Source organism: Ovis canadensis, chromosome 2 (genome assembly GCF_042477335.2).
Source record: "Ovis canadensis isolate MfBH-ARS-UI-01 breed Bighorn chromosome 2, ARS-UI_OviCan_v2, whole genome shotgun sequence".
Taxonomy (NCBI): domain Eukaryota; kingdom Metazoa; phylum Chordata; class Mammalia; order Artiodactyla; family Bovidae; genus Ovis; species Ovis canadensis.
Window position 1 is genome coordinate 249,012,342 of NC_091246.1, and position 17,688 is coordinate 249,030,029.

At 45.5% G+C, this 17,688-nt stretch overlaps 1 protein-coding gene across 9 annotated transcripts in view; it reads left to right on the forward strand.

Moving 5' to 3' along the window:
* LUZP1 (leucine zipper protein 1) overlaps nucleotides 1-17,688 on the forward strand; it is a 101,835-nt gene that overhangs the window by 67,189 nt on the left and 16,958 nt on the right. For 4 of the 9 annotated variants that reach the window (XM_069579067.1, XM_069579066.1, XM_069579074.1 and 1 more), the window contains exons 2-3: nucleotides 1,676-1,858; nucleotides 3,849-3,954. The gene's annotated coding sequence lies outside the window, so the exon portion shown is untranslated. Of the gene's footprint in view, nucleotides 1-1,675; nucleotides 1,859-3,848; nucleotides 3,955-5,164; nucleotides 5,381-17,688 lie in introns of all 9 variants that reach the window. The other 5 variants (XM_069579072.1, XM_069579070.1, XM_069579071.1 and 2 more) reach the window with 3 other exon arrangements.

Here is a 17,688-nt window from a genome sequence, read left to right on the forward strand (position 1 = left end):
GGTAACCTGGTCCAAAAGAATTGCAGGTAGTGGTTTCTCTGTGATCCTTAGTCATTCTGGTTCTCTCTGATACCTGCTTGTCTGGTAACAGAAAATAATCACTGCATATTCTTAGGTGAAAGGCCTGAGGATGAATTTTCTAGAGACTGTGGATGACCCAGTTATTTCAGTTTGAATAATTTCTCTTGATCTACAAGTTCCATTGAGTCTTCTGTGTGATCTCCATTCTCTTCTTAAGCCCACTCATTCAGAGAACTTTAAAATTTCAGAACCTGCATTTCTGTTCTAAAATGTCCACCCCCCTCCCCGGCCCCCCTCCCCCACCACCGTCCATTTCTCTGCTTTTAATAGCTGTTACAGTAGCTGCTTTAATATCCTTGTCTGATAATCCCAGCATCTGGGACATCTTCGTGTTGCCCTCTGTGGGTTTGTTGTTGTTTCCCTCTTGCAAAGGGGCTTACTTCTTTTAGTTCTTCATGTAATTTGGGATTGTGTCCTTGACATTGCGTGTGAATGTAACGTTACAGAGGCTGGTTTCCGTTGCTGTGTCTATTTCAGCGGGCAGGTGCCTTGCTCAGACTTCAGTTGCACGTTCTGTCTCACGTGTGGCAGGTGGCAGGCCACATCTCAGTCCGGTCCTTTTGTCCTTGGATTCTACCCTGTGAAGTTGTGGTTCAGGGGTCAGCTGGAGGCTGGGCAGAGCATCACGCAGAACCCGGGCGCTCCATCTCTGGCTGTCTTCTTCTTATTGTCTGCAGCTGCCCTGGTCTCCCTGTCCTCCGGTTCCAGTGAGCAGAAAGCCTTGGGTTGATTTTTAATTGGAACCTCAGCTGGACAACCCTCAAGTCAGAGCTCCAAAAACGGAGAATTCATACCCTGCCAGTCCTTTCTTCCAGTTTTCAACTCTCTAAATTCTGCTGCTAGCCATTATGCACTTCAGATAGTCATTTCTTTTTATATTTTATTCAGAGCATTTGGTTGTTTGTCCATGACAGGAGTGTACTGGAGGCAGAACTCCCCACTAGCATTTTTAGCCATTATTAAAGTGTTTTGGGAACAGAGGTGATACACATTTAAGAGAGTTTTGCTGTTACGTGAATTAACTCATGTATTCTAGGTTAGCACCATTTCAAATGGTGGTGCTCCTCCTGGTCCTTCAGCCCCTCAGTCTTCTGATGCTGGCTTTACTGTGACAGCGGAAGGAGCGCTGCAGGTCCGCGCACCACAGCGCCAGCTACACTCTCACGCAGAAGCGCAGGGCGAGTGGCCCGCAGACCGGCTCTGCATCTTGGTTTTGCCACAGAAGGAGCAAGTGTGCTTGGCGCGCTGGCTCATGCCAGCTTCGCCGGTCTCCTGACGGGGTTATTAATACTGTAATGGGTCCTGTGCTTACCCACGATTCTGACCTTGCTGCCTTTAGTCATGTCACCGCAACCTAGGTCTGAGCCCAAAGAGTAAGAGAACTTTTACATTCAGCAGTCAAATGAGGATGGACTGATGCATGTCCTTCCTGTGTCTTGTTAATCATCTCAGGTGGACTCAATGTGTTCACTTCAGCCAGCTTTGCTACCTTGGGCCAGTTTCTTCTCCTTTGCTGGGACTCTGTTTCGTCTCTGGAAGATGAGGCAGTTGGACTCCCCGTGATCTGTAAGGGTCCTTTTATCTCTTTTCCTAGACAAATAGCACATGCACGCAGAACCACCACCACTAGCACCAGAAGAAATGCCTCAGGGAAGCAGCGTGGCGAGATCTGTCAGGGCGGAAAGGCTCTGAAGAGGCAGCGCTGAAGAGTTGGAGGATGTTTACAGTTATCCTTTGTTTCTGGGGACAGAGGACCAGTACACCGAGGATGCGAGAAGTAAGTGGCATTCAGGAGCAAAGGAAAGAAATCATTTGCCCTTAGAAGTACGGAGAGACCCTGTGTCAGTGGGAAACAAATGAGGATCATCTGGAGTTCCTGTTTGTTTGATTTTTGGCAGGGTGCTCTTTCCTGTTTGGAAGAGACGGGCTCCTGGGCTTCACCAGCCCGCCAGCAGGTTTGCCTGGAGGTGGGGGCAGCAGCTTCAGTAGAGGCGCCGCTGTCACTGTCAGGGCTGCAGAGGCCTTGGTCGTGGCAGACCAGATTGATGGGGCCATTTCTTGGAGTTTAGAATTTTTATGTAGGAAAGGTTCTAGCCTATGCAAAGGAAGGGATGCGTATGTGTATAAAAGGGGGTGGAGGGGGCAGGACAGAAGGTCTGTGGGCCAGTGCTGCTGTTGGAACAGCAACCACACTTAATCTGCTTCGACTGATTTCTTTTTTTGAAGCCCGCTCGCCCAAGCCATCCCTCAGGTGCTTAGTACAGGTCCTTTTTCTACTTCTTTTCTAGCTGTGTTCATTGCTTATCAGTAATTCTCTCTTAGGTCTTACTGGCTTGAGGCTTCAACCCCCATCTTTTTAAAGGTCATTTGGGAAAAGCTATCATTTTATTACTTCTCCATCTTTATTCTAGCCTTTCTCCCCAGGAGGATGGAGGTACAGGCAGATTCTGTATATGTGAATGTGTTATGGGGTTGGTAATGGAGGTGTGGAAATTGGATTAAAGGGGACCAGACAACCTTGCAGGGAGGTCACAGGGTGGTCTGCGGGGTGTGCAAGGGAGGGATGGGAGCTGTGATGGAAGGGGGTGCCATGGGTGCAGGACCAGGTACGGAAGCCTCTAAGCTTGCCACTGGCTTAGAAGCCATCTTCCCATTCTTCCTTAAGACTGGGAGAGACAGATGTTTAACCCAGGTCTTCCACCTTCATTTACTCTTCTCTAGAGCTGGGGTGAGACTGAGTGGGTTAGCAGGCTTTTCAGCTCTCTTATAGAAGGTTTGTTACAAAACTGGGGAGGCTCTATTTTTTAAATTCTATTTTCTTTTCTATTTGGCTGCCCTGAGTCTTGGCTGCTGCACGGACTTCCTCTAGTTGTGAGCAGGGGCTGCTCGCTAGTTTTGGTGCCCAGCCTTCTCCTTGCAGTGGCTCCTCTTTGTGGAGCATGGGCCCGAGGACACATGGGCATCAGTGGTTCAGTGCGCAGGCTCAGTAGTTGCTGCGTATGGGCTTACTGGCCCCGAGGCATGTGGGATCTTCCCAGAGCAGGGATCAAACCCGTGTCCCCCGCATTGGCAGGCAGATTCTTAACCACTGAGCCACCAGGAAAGTTCAGGAGGCTCTGTTTTTGTTCTAATTGATATTGGCTGGTTCAGGGCTGTTTTGAGAACCAAGTCTGGAAGGTACCCCAGTGAGAGTCAGCATGGTGACATGACTTTTGTAATTGGACAGTCTTGGATTTAAAGTCTCTGTCACTCACAGCTAAGATGCTGGACAAGTCACTTGTCTTGTTGGAATTTAGATTCTTTGTCTATAAGGGGGTGGCGTTATTGTGGAATTGTCTGGTGTAAAACATAAAACCTACTGTCCAGGGTGTGGTGGATATTCCACAGATGTTTGGGTTTTTTCCCTTGCCCATATTCCAGAACGTCTGATTTTTAGTGGAATCCCAGCTTCAGCCCTAAGCAGTTGTGTGACTCACCCTTTCCAAGTTTAGTTTCCTTCCTTAAAATGAGGGCATTGAACTAGACTTCTGAGATCCCTTCTGGATGTAAGCTGCCGTATGAATGTTTAGGCCACTGGGGAATGTATAGGTCTGTTAATTTCAGGAATGACAGTGTAGTCTCGGGACTATGCCATCTGATAGGAAAGGGAAAGGGGAAGTTTCCGGAGCCAGATGCCCCCTCTTCCCTGAGGAGGGAGACAGGCTCAGCCCAGTCTTGTGTAATTCACATTTTACCTATCTCTACCCTTCTATTTATATTCTCTCCAGGTCAAGAGGCAGCTGCCACTGCAATATAGTGCGTGACCGTGTCCACGACAGCAAGCATCAGGGGAGCAGCCAGAAGCATTGACAGGACACTTCAGTCCCCTAAATGGTAAGTGTGCTCAGCCGCCCTGGGGCGAGAGGGAGGTTTCTGCAGTCTCTGCAGTTTCTCCTCCATTGCGAGAGGGGGAGGTGTTCGTCAATGCTCTGTTCTGAACCAGGTGCTGTGCTAAGCACCTCACATGCTTTCTCATTCAGTCTATCAGCCAGTCTACCATTTACTGAACACTTACTATAAGCCAGGCATTATCTCCCTTCATATTTACACCAACCCTGTGAGGTAAGTGTTGTTATTTACACCACAAACAAGTGAGCTTTCAGAGGTTAAATAACTTCTCTAAGTTCATACACGTAGCAGATGGCAGAACTAGATTTTAAACCTGGTTATTTTCATTTCACTAAGTTTCTCTTTCGAGGAAGCCACTTTTTGGTTGAGGGAGTGACTGACAGCTAGTTCCTTTTCCTAGCCTGTCTGGATTCTGTGTGCCAGTGTTTTATTGGTGGTGCTGAATAAGGAAGTGGAGGGCACTAATGAAACAGAAGATGCTTGAGCAGGCCAGAGGACCTCATGGTCTTGGGCCCTAGTTGGTAGCTGTGGACTCGTTGGAGCAGGGTTCTCTGGAAGGTGGGGCAATGGGGCAACCAGAGGGTGAGTCTGGGAAATGGGTTCTATGCATGGGAGTGACTGGACATAGGAAAGGAATCTTAGTGAGAGTTCTCAGTCTCACAGGAGCTCCTGGAAGCAGGCACAGTTAGGGACAGGACAGGCTCTTCTTGAGAGAGTGGAGAACTTTAAGACAAATTCTTGATCTGTTAATTGGTTCAGGATTCTTGTTCTGTTCCTTTCCCTGGAGCATTTTTCCTACCTCAGGGAACTGGGTAGGTAATGAAATTCATTTTTGGTTGGGTGGAGTGGCAGTCAGTATTCATTTGTTCATTGATCATTCTGAGGGTGCTTTAGTCTCTTTTTATTGGAGCACCCCTCTTTCTTTTTTTTTTAATATACTTGGTGAATTTGGGAGGAGGGAGTAATCATTTTCATCAATAAAATTTATTACATGTACCTCTCATACATATTTTGCCATGTACCGCGCTTATGTCCTGAGGGTACCACATGCCTAGCATGGTTCTTAGAGCTAAGTATTCAGCATTGAACAAAACAGAAAAAAATTCTTGTTCTCAGGGAATATACTCTAACGGGTCGAAACATTAGAAAAGTGAACAGTTAGATACAGTAAATAAGTAACACCTATATGTCGTAGGTGCGCAGGAGAACAAAAGCGGGGTACGGTGGTAATTGGAACTGACGAGGAGCTGGGAGACTGCTGCTTTATGTCAGGTCATCTGGAAAGGTCTCTGATGAGGTGATACTTTAAGCCAAGATCTGAAAGAAGTGAGAAACACACTCAAGAAATTACGTGGGAGAAGAGCATTCCAGGCAGAGGGAAGAGCAGATGGAGAAGCCCGGAGACACAAGCGTGAGTGTTCCTGTCTCAGGACTGGCAGGGCCGCCGGTAGGTACGCAGGAGAGGAGTAGCGGTAGGTACGCAGGAGAGGAGTAGCGCTGGAGAGGAGTAGCGGGGAAAGCGCGGAGGGGACCGGAGCAGAGCAGAGCCGGCCGCCGCTCACCCCGGGCCCGAGAGCGGGGGAAGGACCTTTGCAGTCAGTGCATTTTATTCTGAGATAGGAGCCACTGGGGAGTGAACAGCAGAAGAGAGACACGACTTGACTTGTTTGTTTGTTTTTCTTTTTAATAAATGCTCATCTGTTTGGCTGTGCCAGGTCTTGGTTGTAGCATTCAGGGTCTTTTTTGACTGTGAATGTAGGATCTTCAGTGGCGGCGTGTGAGCTCTAGTTCCCGGATCAAACCTGGGCGCTCTGCAGTGGGAGTGCAGAATCTTAGCCACTGGACAAGCATGGAAGTCCTGACTTAGGTTTTAAAAGGCTTAGTCTGTTTCACGCTGGGGAATAGACTGTGGAGGATGGGGGAAGTGGGCGATGGCGGAAGCCAGGAGACCAGGCAGGAAGCTTCTGCCTCTGTCAGTGGTCAGGACAGCGATGAGGATGGCAGTGCTGGGTAGCCAGAAAGGAATGGATTCTGGACATCGCTTGAAGGCAGCGTCAAATTCTGATCGTCCCTGTAGAGATGTTTGATTTATCTGGAGTTAACCTTTAGGTCACATGGGCTTGAGAGTATCATGAGAAACTTGACAGTGATCCCTGGTAGAATTCTAAAACAGATTAAGCAAAGGATAAGAGCACAGAGAGATGACCCTGCAAGTCACTAACTCATACAAGCTGATAATGTTTTTTTCCGTTAGGTTTTGCCATGATTTTGTGTAAATTGTAAAATCAGTACAAGTTTTTTATTGAAATACTAGGGGGTGGAAATCACACCATCCAGGGATAATTAACCATATATCTAGCACTTTGATTATATCAGGGCAGTTCGTTTTTTGGAAAAGGCTCCTAGGCTGGACTGGGGGGTTCAGAAATGTCCTAAAAAAGTAATATGTCTCAAGTGCTGAAATTAGGGATTTAACATTTTCTCATGTGACCCCAAGACAGAATTTGGGGCCGGCTTGCATGTAGGTGATGTGCAAGTACTGGTTAACAGATTGATGTTTATCTAGAGGGGTTGTTTTTAATGGCATTCTGGAGGGCTTTTCTTGGTTATATTTTATTTAACAATTTGAAAATCAATTTGGATGAAGATACAGAAAAGATGTACTTGTTAGATAAACAAACAGTGAATGCTTATAAATTGGAAGGTGTAGAAAATATTTAAACAGTTGAAACTATTGATCGAAACTAACTTTCAGGTTGAAATGAAAAAAAAAAAAGGTAAATAATGTAACTGTAAGATGGATCAGGTCAACCAGAAATATTAAATGGATAACTCCAGAAATAAACGGAGGCTTTCCTCATGGCTCAGCAGGTAAAGAATCTGCCTGCAGTGCAGGAGACGCCAGAGAAGCGGGTTTGATCCCTGGGTCAGGAAGATCCTCTGAAGGAGGTAATGGCAACCCATTCCAGTATTCTTGCCTGAAAAATTCCATGGACAGAGAGCCTGGCAGGCTATAGTCCAAAAGGTCACAAAGAGTTGGACATAACTAAGAACACGTACACAGAAATAAAGAATTTATAACTTTGAGTTGCCTGCTGTTCTCAGTAATATGAATGAATTCTTGACCCAGCCTTTATCCAGTTGCCTCTTGAACAGTGCAGGTTTGAACTGTGTGGGTCTGTTTTTATGTGGATGCTTTTCAGTAGTAAGTACTACAGTACAGCATGGTCTGCAGTTGGTTGAATCCACAGACCCAGAACCCAGGATGCGGAGGAACTGAATATATGGAGGGCCACCTGTAAGGTATACACAGATTTCTGAGTTCTTAAAAGGTTGTTGCCCCTAACCCACGTTCTTCCAGGGTCAAGTGTATAGGAAAAAACATGGTACATAGAGAGTTTGGTACTGTGTGTGGTTTCAGGCATCCACCAGGGGTCTTGAAACATATCACGTGTGCCTAAGAGGGGAGTTTTGTATCTACAAGTTTTAGGGCTGTGTGCTTTTGTTGGAGGAGGGGCTGTTTGAACAGAGTTCAGAAAACTGCAGTGAGAGATGACCAACCATCAGAATGGGGCAGTGGAGGCTTGGAAGAAAGAGGCAAAGGGAAAGGGCAGAATTCTAAGTGTGCTCCTCAAACATGACCACTTCAGCCTCTGCACTTGCTGTGAGATTTCAGGGGCTTCTGTGTGGCGCCAGCCATGCCAGTTTACCCGCCCTGCCGCTCCCCTGTGCCTGTCATGCCGGTACTGCCGAGTCACTTAAAGTCCCCCAAACGCATCATTGTTTTACTTGCCTGCCCTCCCTTCCTTCCTCTCTGTAAATGATTACTTTATACCATTTTTGTACTGCTATTCAAACTGCTAGAAAGGCAGCAGTTAAAAAGAGGTACCCCTGCAAAAAACCCCCCAAACCATGTTCCTGACCTCGTAGATCATATGATCTAGTAAAGAGATAGTAAGCAAATACACAAAGAATTAAGTGGTAAAATGTACCAAGAAGAAACAAGTAGAGTATCTTGCCTTAGAGCTGTCTGAAGATGAAATGAGTTGCCTTGGGAGGAAATGAGTATCCTTCCTGTCATTAGAATTGTTTGAATAGGAGCTGAATGACTACTTGCTAGATAATTTCTTCATTGAGTGGGAGGTTGGATCAGATGATCTCTAGATCCTGTCCAACCCGGAGAATCTCTACATGCTAGTTGGGCTCCAACCCTAAGGTTTGCATATGTAAAATATGAATATCTAAATCTAAAATCCAAAAATGCCTATCTAAAATGAATTTATGATTCTGGGAAAAATAATTTAAAAGTTCAGTAATTAAATAGAAACACTCAAGAAGTGATGGTGAGATGTGGGTAGCCAAAGGTTTTAAGACAGGTAACTAGGAATTGTCAGGAGGAAGCTACTTTAAAATAGTTCTCCTGTTTTCCTTTAGCTCAGGGACTTGCAAACTGGTCCACAGGCCCACTGCCTGTTTTTGTAAATAAAGTTTAGTTGAAACACAGACACATCATTTGCTTACGTACTGTGTATTGCTGCTTCACACCGCGATGGCAGAGTTGAGTAGTTGGACAGAGGCCTTAGGGCTTGCGAAGCCTAAAATACTTGTTGTCAAGCTAAGTCATATACTTATATGGATACCATCAAACTTGAAAGAAAAAATTTGCAGATCCTTTACTTTAAATGACTGTTGAGAACAGGAAGTGAATCATGGCAGCTGTGTTGGGGGAAAGGGCAGGCCAAGTTTGACGATGTACTATTTCAGACCTTCCTGGCCCACCAGGACAGGAAAGAGAGCCAGCTTCCAGAATGCTGGACAGGGCCACTAGGAGCTAGGTTCTAAACCTTTGGCAGAAAGGGGCTCATGAGAGACAGTTGGTGGAGCATCTTGCTGCTATGAGTTGGAGCTGAGGAAGACACCGGCGGGGAGGGGGAAGTTGGTATTAAAGAATGGTTTCCCGGTCCTGTTCCTCACTTTCCCATGATTTCTGAGGCTTAATATACATAATTTCCTTCCCAGACACACCCTTGGGCACAATTAATTGCTTCTTCTAAGCTCCCAGCACATTTATCAGGTGGTGAAATGTATTAAGTGGAAAAAAAAAAACAGGACAGGAGAACAAGGAGCCAGAAGAGTAGGTGCTGTGTTTTGTGAGATGGTCAGAGAGGCCTCTTTATTCTTGATTTATAGTTAGGTCTACTTTTCTGATTCATTAAAGGCAGGGGTTGAGTTTTAACCATCTCTCTCTAGCACTTGGCTAGATGGTGGGTTCATCATGGATGTTCCATAGATGTCTCCAAAATAAATGAGGTAACTGGAGACACATACTTGATGGGGAATGCAGTAGGACTGGAAGGAAAGGCATCTGTGTCTTCCCTTTGTGGATGGTCCTGGAAGAGCAAAGCATCTCTTTCTCTGGCTATATGTAGGGCCGAAAGGGCAGAGATAAGTGACACTAACCGCATTTTCAATCCATTTCCTTGTTTTCCCAGGGTGGAGGGCTGATGTTAGTGAGTTGTTCTTTTTAGAAGGATTCTGCCTAGTGAAATTTACCTTAGGTATGCATAGGACTTTCCAAAGGGCTTTTGCTGACCTTAACTTTTGCTGTGAAGTAGGTGGGGTTGATAAGGCATGGAGAAGATCAATGAGTTGGTCAAACAGGGTAGCATTCTAAAAGGAGTATGGTCTTTAGAACTTGGGTTCACCATCTAGCTGTCCTGCTTACTAGCTGTGTGACCTCAGGCAAGTTTGAGGGTCCCTATTACAAAAGGTTATTGCATAAGCTGAGTAGTTAATGTTAGCTGCTCAGCTGTGTCCAACTCTTTGCAACCCCATAGACTGTAGCGGGCCAGGCTCTTTGTCCATGGTATTCTTCAGAGAAGAATACTGGAGTGGGTTGCCATTCCCTTCTCCAGGGGATCTTCCAGACCCAGGGATTGACCCGGAGCCTACAGCATTGCACGTAGATTCTTTACCGTCTGAGCCACAAGTAATAGTAATAGCTGCTATTTGTTGTACTTGTGTGGGAGGCATTCTGCTAAGTGCTAAGTGCATTCCATGCCAGGGGATTACCATATTGTCTTTGGATGGATGAAAAAACATTCAGAGAACTAATTTATTCAAGTAGATTGATTAGGGATTCCTAGAGAAAGCCTGTATGTGAAGCTCGCTCAGTCGTGTCCAACTCTTTGCGACCCCATGGACTGTAGCCTACCATGCTCCTCCGTCCGTGGGATTCTCCAGGCAAGAATACCGGAGTGGGTTGCCATTTCCTTCTTCAGAAGATCTTCCCAACCCAGGGACTGAACCCGGGTCTCCCACATTGTAGGCAGACACTTTACCATCTGAGCCTCCAGGGAAGCTCCTGTATAGTAACTTCTTAATATATTCTCTGTAGTATAGTCGTGCTCAGTTTGGGACTGTCCTGTATTTGTTCCCTTTATACCTGTTACTGGTCTGTATATAATCAGAACTCCTCACTTTGTAAAAATGCTGAAGAATTTGTAGGGAAGTGATTTAACCCAGTGTGAAGAGTTCTGGGTAGTCAGGAGACTAAAGTCCTTGATTTTGCTAAGTTGCTGGAGAGATCTCAAGTCTCAGTTCTTTCATTTTTAAAATTAGAGGATTAGGCCAAACAAGCAGTTTTATTTTAAATAAAAGCGGTAGAACTCGTTGGTTACAGTCATATGGGGGAAGCCCAATATGTTAGGACGTTCCCTGATAGCTCAGTTGGTAAAGAGGAGTCTTACCAATTCCCACCATTGCAGGAGTCCCCGGTTCGATTCCTGGGTCTGGAAGATCTGCTGGAGAAGGGATAGGCTACCCACTCCGGTATTCTTGGGCTTTCCTGGTGGCTCAGCTGGTAAAGAATCCGCCTGCAATGTGGGAGACCTGGGTTCAATCCCTGGGTTTGGAAGCTCCCCTGGAGAAGAAAAAGGCTACCCACTCCAGTATTCTGGCCTGGAGAATTGCATGGACTGTGTAGTCTATGGGGTCGCAAAGAGTCAGGCACAACCAGGGACTTTCACTTTCACTATGTTAAGAAACTAAAATCAGCTTCTTTGGTTGACAAGAGAGAGGGTCCCTGACAGCCTGCTCAGACCTTTGCCCCTCTCTTTTCCCTGAGGTGGACCCCAGGGTGCGAGTTGCTGAGTCCAGTTTGAAAGTCAGTGGACTGAATGATATTTTAGCTGTATTTTGGCTCTGAAATCACTTTTGAAGGAGAGGAAGAAGATCCAGAATTTTTTTTTGCTTCAACACTTTCTCCAGTAGTGAGAGTCTATGTGAATGGTGTGGTTTTCTGGTATTTATGTCGTAGTTCCATGGCATAGACCTGAAAGCCAGATGGGTCATTGTCCAGCAGGGAGAAGCACTGTGCAGGCGGCTTGGGGCTTGGGGGGGAGACCTTTCAGAGGATCACCACTGGGCCTGGTGTCTGTGCCGGCCGTTCTTGTCAGTTGTTTTCTGCATTGTAATTCATGAGTAACTGACTCCTTGACATCATTTATTATTATTATTTTCTGTTAATGGTTAGTGCCAAAGGACTGATCAGCTTTTTAATAATTAGGGGGCACATTCAGCCATTCATTCATCAAATTTTAAGCATTAATTATGTGCTAGGCTTCCTGCTGGGTGCTGAGAATACAGTGATGAATAGGGAACAGGCTGGGGAGATAAGATGAGCAAATAAAACCTGAATGCATTGTGGTGGGTGCTGTGGTGGGCCCAATACAGCACACTAAAGTGCGTGGAAGTGGCGCCTGATCGTGTTCAGGGTTTCAGGAAGGACATGCTCCAGGAGGAGGCGCCTACGGTGGGATTTGAAGCATATGAGAAGGGATGATTACCAACCTAGAGAAGGCCTGGAGGTGAGAGAGAGCGCACGGTTTGTGGAACTTGGAGAATGCACAGCCTGTGTGGAGGTTGAAGATGAGGCTGAAGAGATAGGCAAGGTGGATTGTGAAGGACCTCACGTGCCATTTGGAGAAGGAAATGGCAACCCACTTCAGTATTCTCGCCTGGAGAATTCCATGGACAGAGCAGCCTGGCAGGCTGCAGTCCATGGGGTTGCAAAGAGTTGGACGCAACTGAGCAATTCACTCACATGCCATGCTGGGGGGTTTGGGTTTGGGCTTTGCCCTGAGAGTAATAAGGCTGTTTAAAAGGACTTTGAGTAGTGGTGTGTGATAACTGTTAATATTTGCTGTCTAATCAGTGCCTGCTGCAGTCCATGGGGCTGTAAAGAGCTGGCCACGACTGAGTGACTGAAGACAGCCACAGCAGTGTGTGCTCAGCTGCTTGGTTGTGCCTGACTCTTTGCGGCCCCATGGACTGTAATCTACCAGGTTCCTCTGTCCTTGGGATTTTCCAGGCAGGAATACTGGAGCAGGTTGGCATTTCTGTTCCAGAGAATCTTCCCAACCCTGAGATCAAACCCACAACTCTTGGCAGATTCTTGACCACTAGTGCCACCTGGGAAGCCCGATATATACCATGGGTTTGGTTTTTTTCATTCTTTGATTCATATCAGAGTCTTGAATAAGACATGTAGGTGCAATTAACACTAAATCCAAATGAATTTAGGAAAGCAGTTATCCCTGGACTCTACTAATTCCAAATTCTAATTTATAGATGGGACTATACTTAAGTTTAACATTTCCCTCTTCTAAGGGATTTGTTTATGAAAAATGTAGTATAAATTAGTATAAATAAGACATATTGAGGAGGATGTTTCAGTTTGGCATAAGCTGAACAGTTCCTCTCATGAAGTTCCTGTCTTTAAAGTATACAGTTTTATCATATTTATGAGGGTAAGTTGTTTTAAAGCATTTTGTTGAAGCATCATTTATCATTTGTCCTCCAATAACTGCTGTGCATTGGCAGTCATAGATCCTTTGTATCTATGTATCTACGTATCTTTGTATCTATGTATCCTTTGTATCTAGTCACTTAAAAGTGATTTATGGCCCATACTTAGTTCAGTCCCCCATCCCCTCCACCCTTCGTATAAAATTGGTAGTTAAAAAATTCATAAAGCAATTATCTTTCAATTAAAAAATAAATTTAAAAAATTGTAATTTTCTTTCTTCTTTCTTTTTTTTTTTTTTTTTTTACTGTCGTTCAGTCTCTAAGTTGTGTTCAGCTCTGTTTCACTCTGTGGACTGCAGCATACCATGCTCTGCTGTTCTCCACCACCTCCCGGAGCTTGCTCAGATTCATGTCCATTGAGTTGGTGATGCCATCCAACTATCTTATCCTCTGCTGCCTCCCTTCTCTTTTTGTCTTCAATCTTTCCCAGCATCACGGTCTTTTCTAATGAGTCAGTTCTTTGCATCAGGTGGCCAAAGTATTGGAGCTTCAGCATCAGTCCTTCCCGTGAATATTCAAGATTGATTTCCTTTAGGATTGACTGGTTGGATCTCCTTGCAGTCCAAGGGACTCTCAAGAGTCTTCTCCAGCACCACAGTTCAAAAGCATCGGTTCTTTGGTGTTCACCCTTCTTTATGGTCCAACTCTCACATCCATACAGGACTACTGGAAAAACCATAGCTTTGACTGTGCAGACCTTTGTCAGCAAAGTGATGTCTCTGCTTTTTAATACACTGTTTGGGTTTGTTAAAGCTTTCCTTCTAAGGAGCAAGCATCTTTTAATTTCGTGGCTGCAGTCACCGCCTGCAGTGATTTTGGAGCCCAGGAAAATACAATCTGTTACTGCTTTTACTTTGTCCTCTTCTGTCTGCCCTGAAGTTTTGGAGCTGGATGCCATGATCTTAGTGTTTTTAATGTTGAGTTTCAAGCCAGCTTTTCTACTCTCTTCTTTAACCCTTATTAAGGGGCTTTGTGGTTTTTTTTTTTTTTTTTAACTGCTGTTGTTTAGTCTCTTAAGTCATGTCTGAGTCTTTGAGGCTTCAGGGCCTGTGGCCTGCCGGGCTTCTCTGTCCATGGGATTTCCCAGTGAAGAATACTGAAGTGGCCTAAAGATAATTTATAGGGTCCTGTAAGGCAGTCAGCCCCCTGCCTGCCTTTCTGTTCATTCACAGCCTGCCACTCTTCCCACGCACACGTGGGATTTCTTCCCTCCCTTCCTCCATGGCAGTTTAAAAAAATAAAATACTGGAGTGGGTTGTCATTTCCTTCTCTAGATCTTCCTGACCCAAGGATCGAACCTGCATCTCCTGCATTGGCAAGTGGCTTTACTGCTGAGCCACCAGGGGAGTATGAAGACGATGTGTGTGTGTGTTTACATTAATATACTTTGTTGTACTGGGCCTTGGTTGCAGCGTGTGGGATCTCCCATCTTCGTTGCTGTATGGGAGCTCTTTTGTCATAGTACATGGGGTCTAGTTCCCCCATCAGGGATTGAATCTGGGCCTCCTGCACTGGGAGCTTGGAATCTCAGCCACTGGACCACCAGGGAGGTCCCAAAACAAGTGCTTTGGTATGTGGAAATGTAGATGGGAATAAGGAAAGAGGTTTCTTTCTTATAAAAATACCACTGAAGGGGTATTTTACTCTCCATTCTTGAGAATGAGGAAGCCTGTGAGCTTGGGGAAAGGAGAAGGGGAGACCAAAAGAACCGAAAGTGAGAAGACAGAGATAATACACAGGGGAGCCAAGTGGCGGAGAGGGAAGAATAATCCTGGAGCGGCCATGAGCTGAGAGGCCGAGGGAGGGAGACCATTTCCAACACCTCTGAGCTTAGTGTTTCTCAAAAGCTGAACATGGGCTCCACCTGGTGGCTGTAGGCTTTAAGTATAATTAATGGGGGAGATCTTGGGGTTGGAGAGAGGTAAGTAGCATTTGTCATCTCCTCAAATCCCTCTTGGGCTTCCCTGGTGGCTCAGATGGTAAAGAATCCACCTGCAAAGTGGGAGACCTGGGTTCAGTCCCTTGTTTGGGAAGATCCCCTGGAGGGGGGCATGGCAACCCTCTTCAGTATCCTCGCCTGGAGAATCCCATGGACAGAGTCTGGCGGGCTGCATGTCCAGGAGTCAGACATGACTGAAGTGATCATCATGCATTTTGTGGTTGTTGTTCAGTCGCTCAGTCATGTCCAACTCTTGGCGACCCCATGGACTGCAGCACGCCAGGCCTCCCTGTCCATCACCATCTCCCAGAGCTTGCTCAAACTCATGTCCATCGCGTTGGCAGTGCCATCCAACCATCTCATCCTCTGTCCCCTTCTCCTCCTGCCTTCAATCTTTTCCAGCATCAGGGTCTTTTCAAATGAGTCAGTTCTTCACATAAGGTGGCCAAAGTATTGGAGCTTCTAGCTTCAGTATCAGTCCTTGCAGTGAATATTCAGGACTGATTTCCTTTAGGATGGACTGGTTGGATCTTCTTGCAGTCCAAGGGACTCTCAAGAGCCTTCTCCAACACCACAGTTCAAAAATACCGATTCTTCGGTGCTCAGCCTTCTTTATGGTCCAACTCTCACATCCATACATGACCACAGGAAAAACCATAGTTTTGACTAGATGGACCTTTGTTGGCAAAGTAATGTCTCTGCTTTTTAATATGCTGTCTAGGTTGGTCATAGCTTTTTCCCCAAGGAGCAAGCATCCTTTAATTTCATGGCTGTAGTCACCATCTGCAAGCTTCCTTGGTGGCTCAGAAGGTAAAGCGTCTTCCTGCAATGTGGGAGACCTGGGTTCAATCCCTGGGTTTGGAAGATCCCCTGGATAAGGAAATAGCAAACCACTCCAGTTCTCTCGCCTGGAAAACTCTATGGATGGAGGAGCCTGGTAGGCTATAGTCCATGGCGTTGCAAAGAGTTGAACCATGACTAAGTGTGACTTCACTTTCAGTCACCATCTGCAGTGATTTCGGAGCCCAAGAAAATAAAGTCAGTCACAGTTTCCATGCAATGCAGGAGACCCCGGTTCAACTCCTAGGTTGGGAATATCTGCTGGAGAAGGGATAGGCTACCCACTCTAGTGAATTCTTGAACTTCCCTTATAGCTCAGCTGGTAAAGAATCCACCTGCATTGTGGGAGATCTGGGTTTGATCCTTGGGTTGGGAAGATCCCCTGGAGAAGGGAAAGGCTACCCACTCTAGTATTATGGCCTGGAGAACTCCATGGATTGTATAGTCCATGGGGTCGCAAAGAGTCAGACATGACTGAGCGATTTTCACTTTCACTGTTTCCACATCTGTTTGCCATGAAGTGATGGGACCGGATGCCATGATGTTAGTTTTTTGAATGTTGACTTTTAAGCGAGCTTTTCTCTCTCCTCTTTCACCTTCATCAAAAGGCTCTTTAGTTCCTCTTTGCTTTCTGCCAAAATGGTGGTGTCATCTTCATATCTGAGGTTATTGACATTTCTCCTGGCAGTCTTGATTCCAGATTGTGCTTAATCCAGCCTGGCATTTCGCATGATGTGCTTTACATATAAGTTAAATAAGCAGGGTGACAATATGTAGTCTTGACATACTCCTTTCCCAATTTTGAAACACTCCGTTATTTCGTGTCCAATTATAACCATTATTTCTTGGCCTGCATATTGGTTTCTCAGGAGTCAAGTGAGGTGGTCTGGTATTTCCCATCTCTTTAAGAATTTTCCACAATTTGTTGTGGAAAACAAATTGTCAGTGAAGCAGAAGTAGATGTTTTCTGGAATTCTCTTGCTTTTTCTGTGATCCAGTGGATGTTGGAAATTTGACCTCTGCCTTTTCTAAATCCAGCTTGCACACCTGGAAGTTCTCTGCTCAAGAGAGAACTGTTGAAGCCTGGCTTGGAGAATTTTGAGCATTACTTTACTAGTCTGTGAGATGAGTGCAATTGTGCAGTAGTTTGAGCATTCTTTGGTGTTGCCTTTCTTTGGGATTGGAATGAAAACTGACCTTTTCCAGTCCTGTGGCCACTGCTGAGTTTTCCAAATTTGCTAGCTTACTGAGTGCAGCACCTTCACAGTGTCATCTTGCAGGATCTGAAACAGCTCAACTGGAATTCCACCACCTCCACTAGCTTTGTTCATAGTAATGGTTCCTAAGGCCCAGTTGACTTAACATTCCGGGATGTCTGGCTCTAGGTGAGTGATCACAGGATCGTGATTATCTGGGTGGTGAAGATCTTTCTTGTACAGTTCTTCTGTGTATTCTTGCCACCTCTTCTTAATATCTTCTGCTTCTGTTAGGTCCATACCATTTCTGTCCTTTATTGAGCCCATCTTTGCATGAAATGTTCCCTTGGTATCTCTAATTTTCTTGAAGAGAGCTCTCGTCTTTCCCATTCTATTGTTTTCCTTTATTTCTTTGCACTGATCACTGAGGAAGGCTTTCTTATCTCTCCTTGCTATTCTTTGGAACTCTGCACTCAGATGGGTGTATCTTTCCTTTTCTCCTTGCCTTTAGCTTCTCTTAAGGTCCCCTGTTGAAGGAAAAGGCTACCCACTGCAGTATTCTGGCCTGGAGAACTCCATGCACTGTGTATAGTCCGTGGGGGTCGCAAAGAGTCTGACACAACTAAACGACTTTCACTTCACTTCACTTCTTTTCTCAGCTATTTGTAAGGCTTCATCAGACAACCATTTTGCCTCTCTGCGTTTCTTTTTCTTGGCGATGGTTTTGATCAGCGCCGCCTGTACAATATTACAAACCTTTGCCCGTAGTTCTTCAGGCACTCTATCAGATCTAATCTGTTGAATCTATTTGTCACTTCCACTGTATAATTGTAAGAGATTTGCAAATCCCGTTTAAGGTTCTGTGAGTTTGATAGC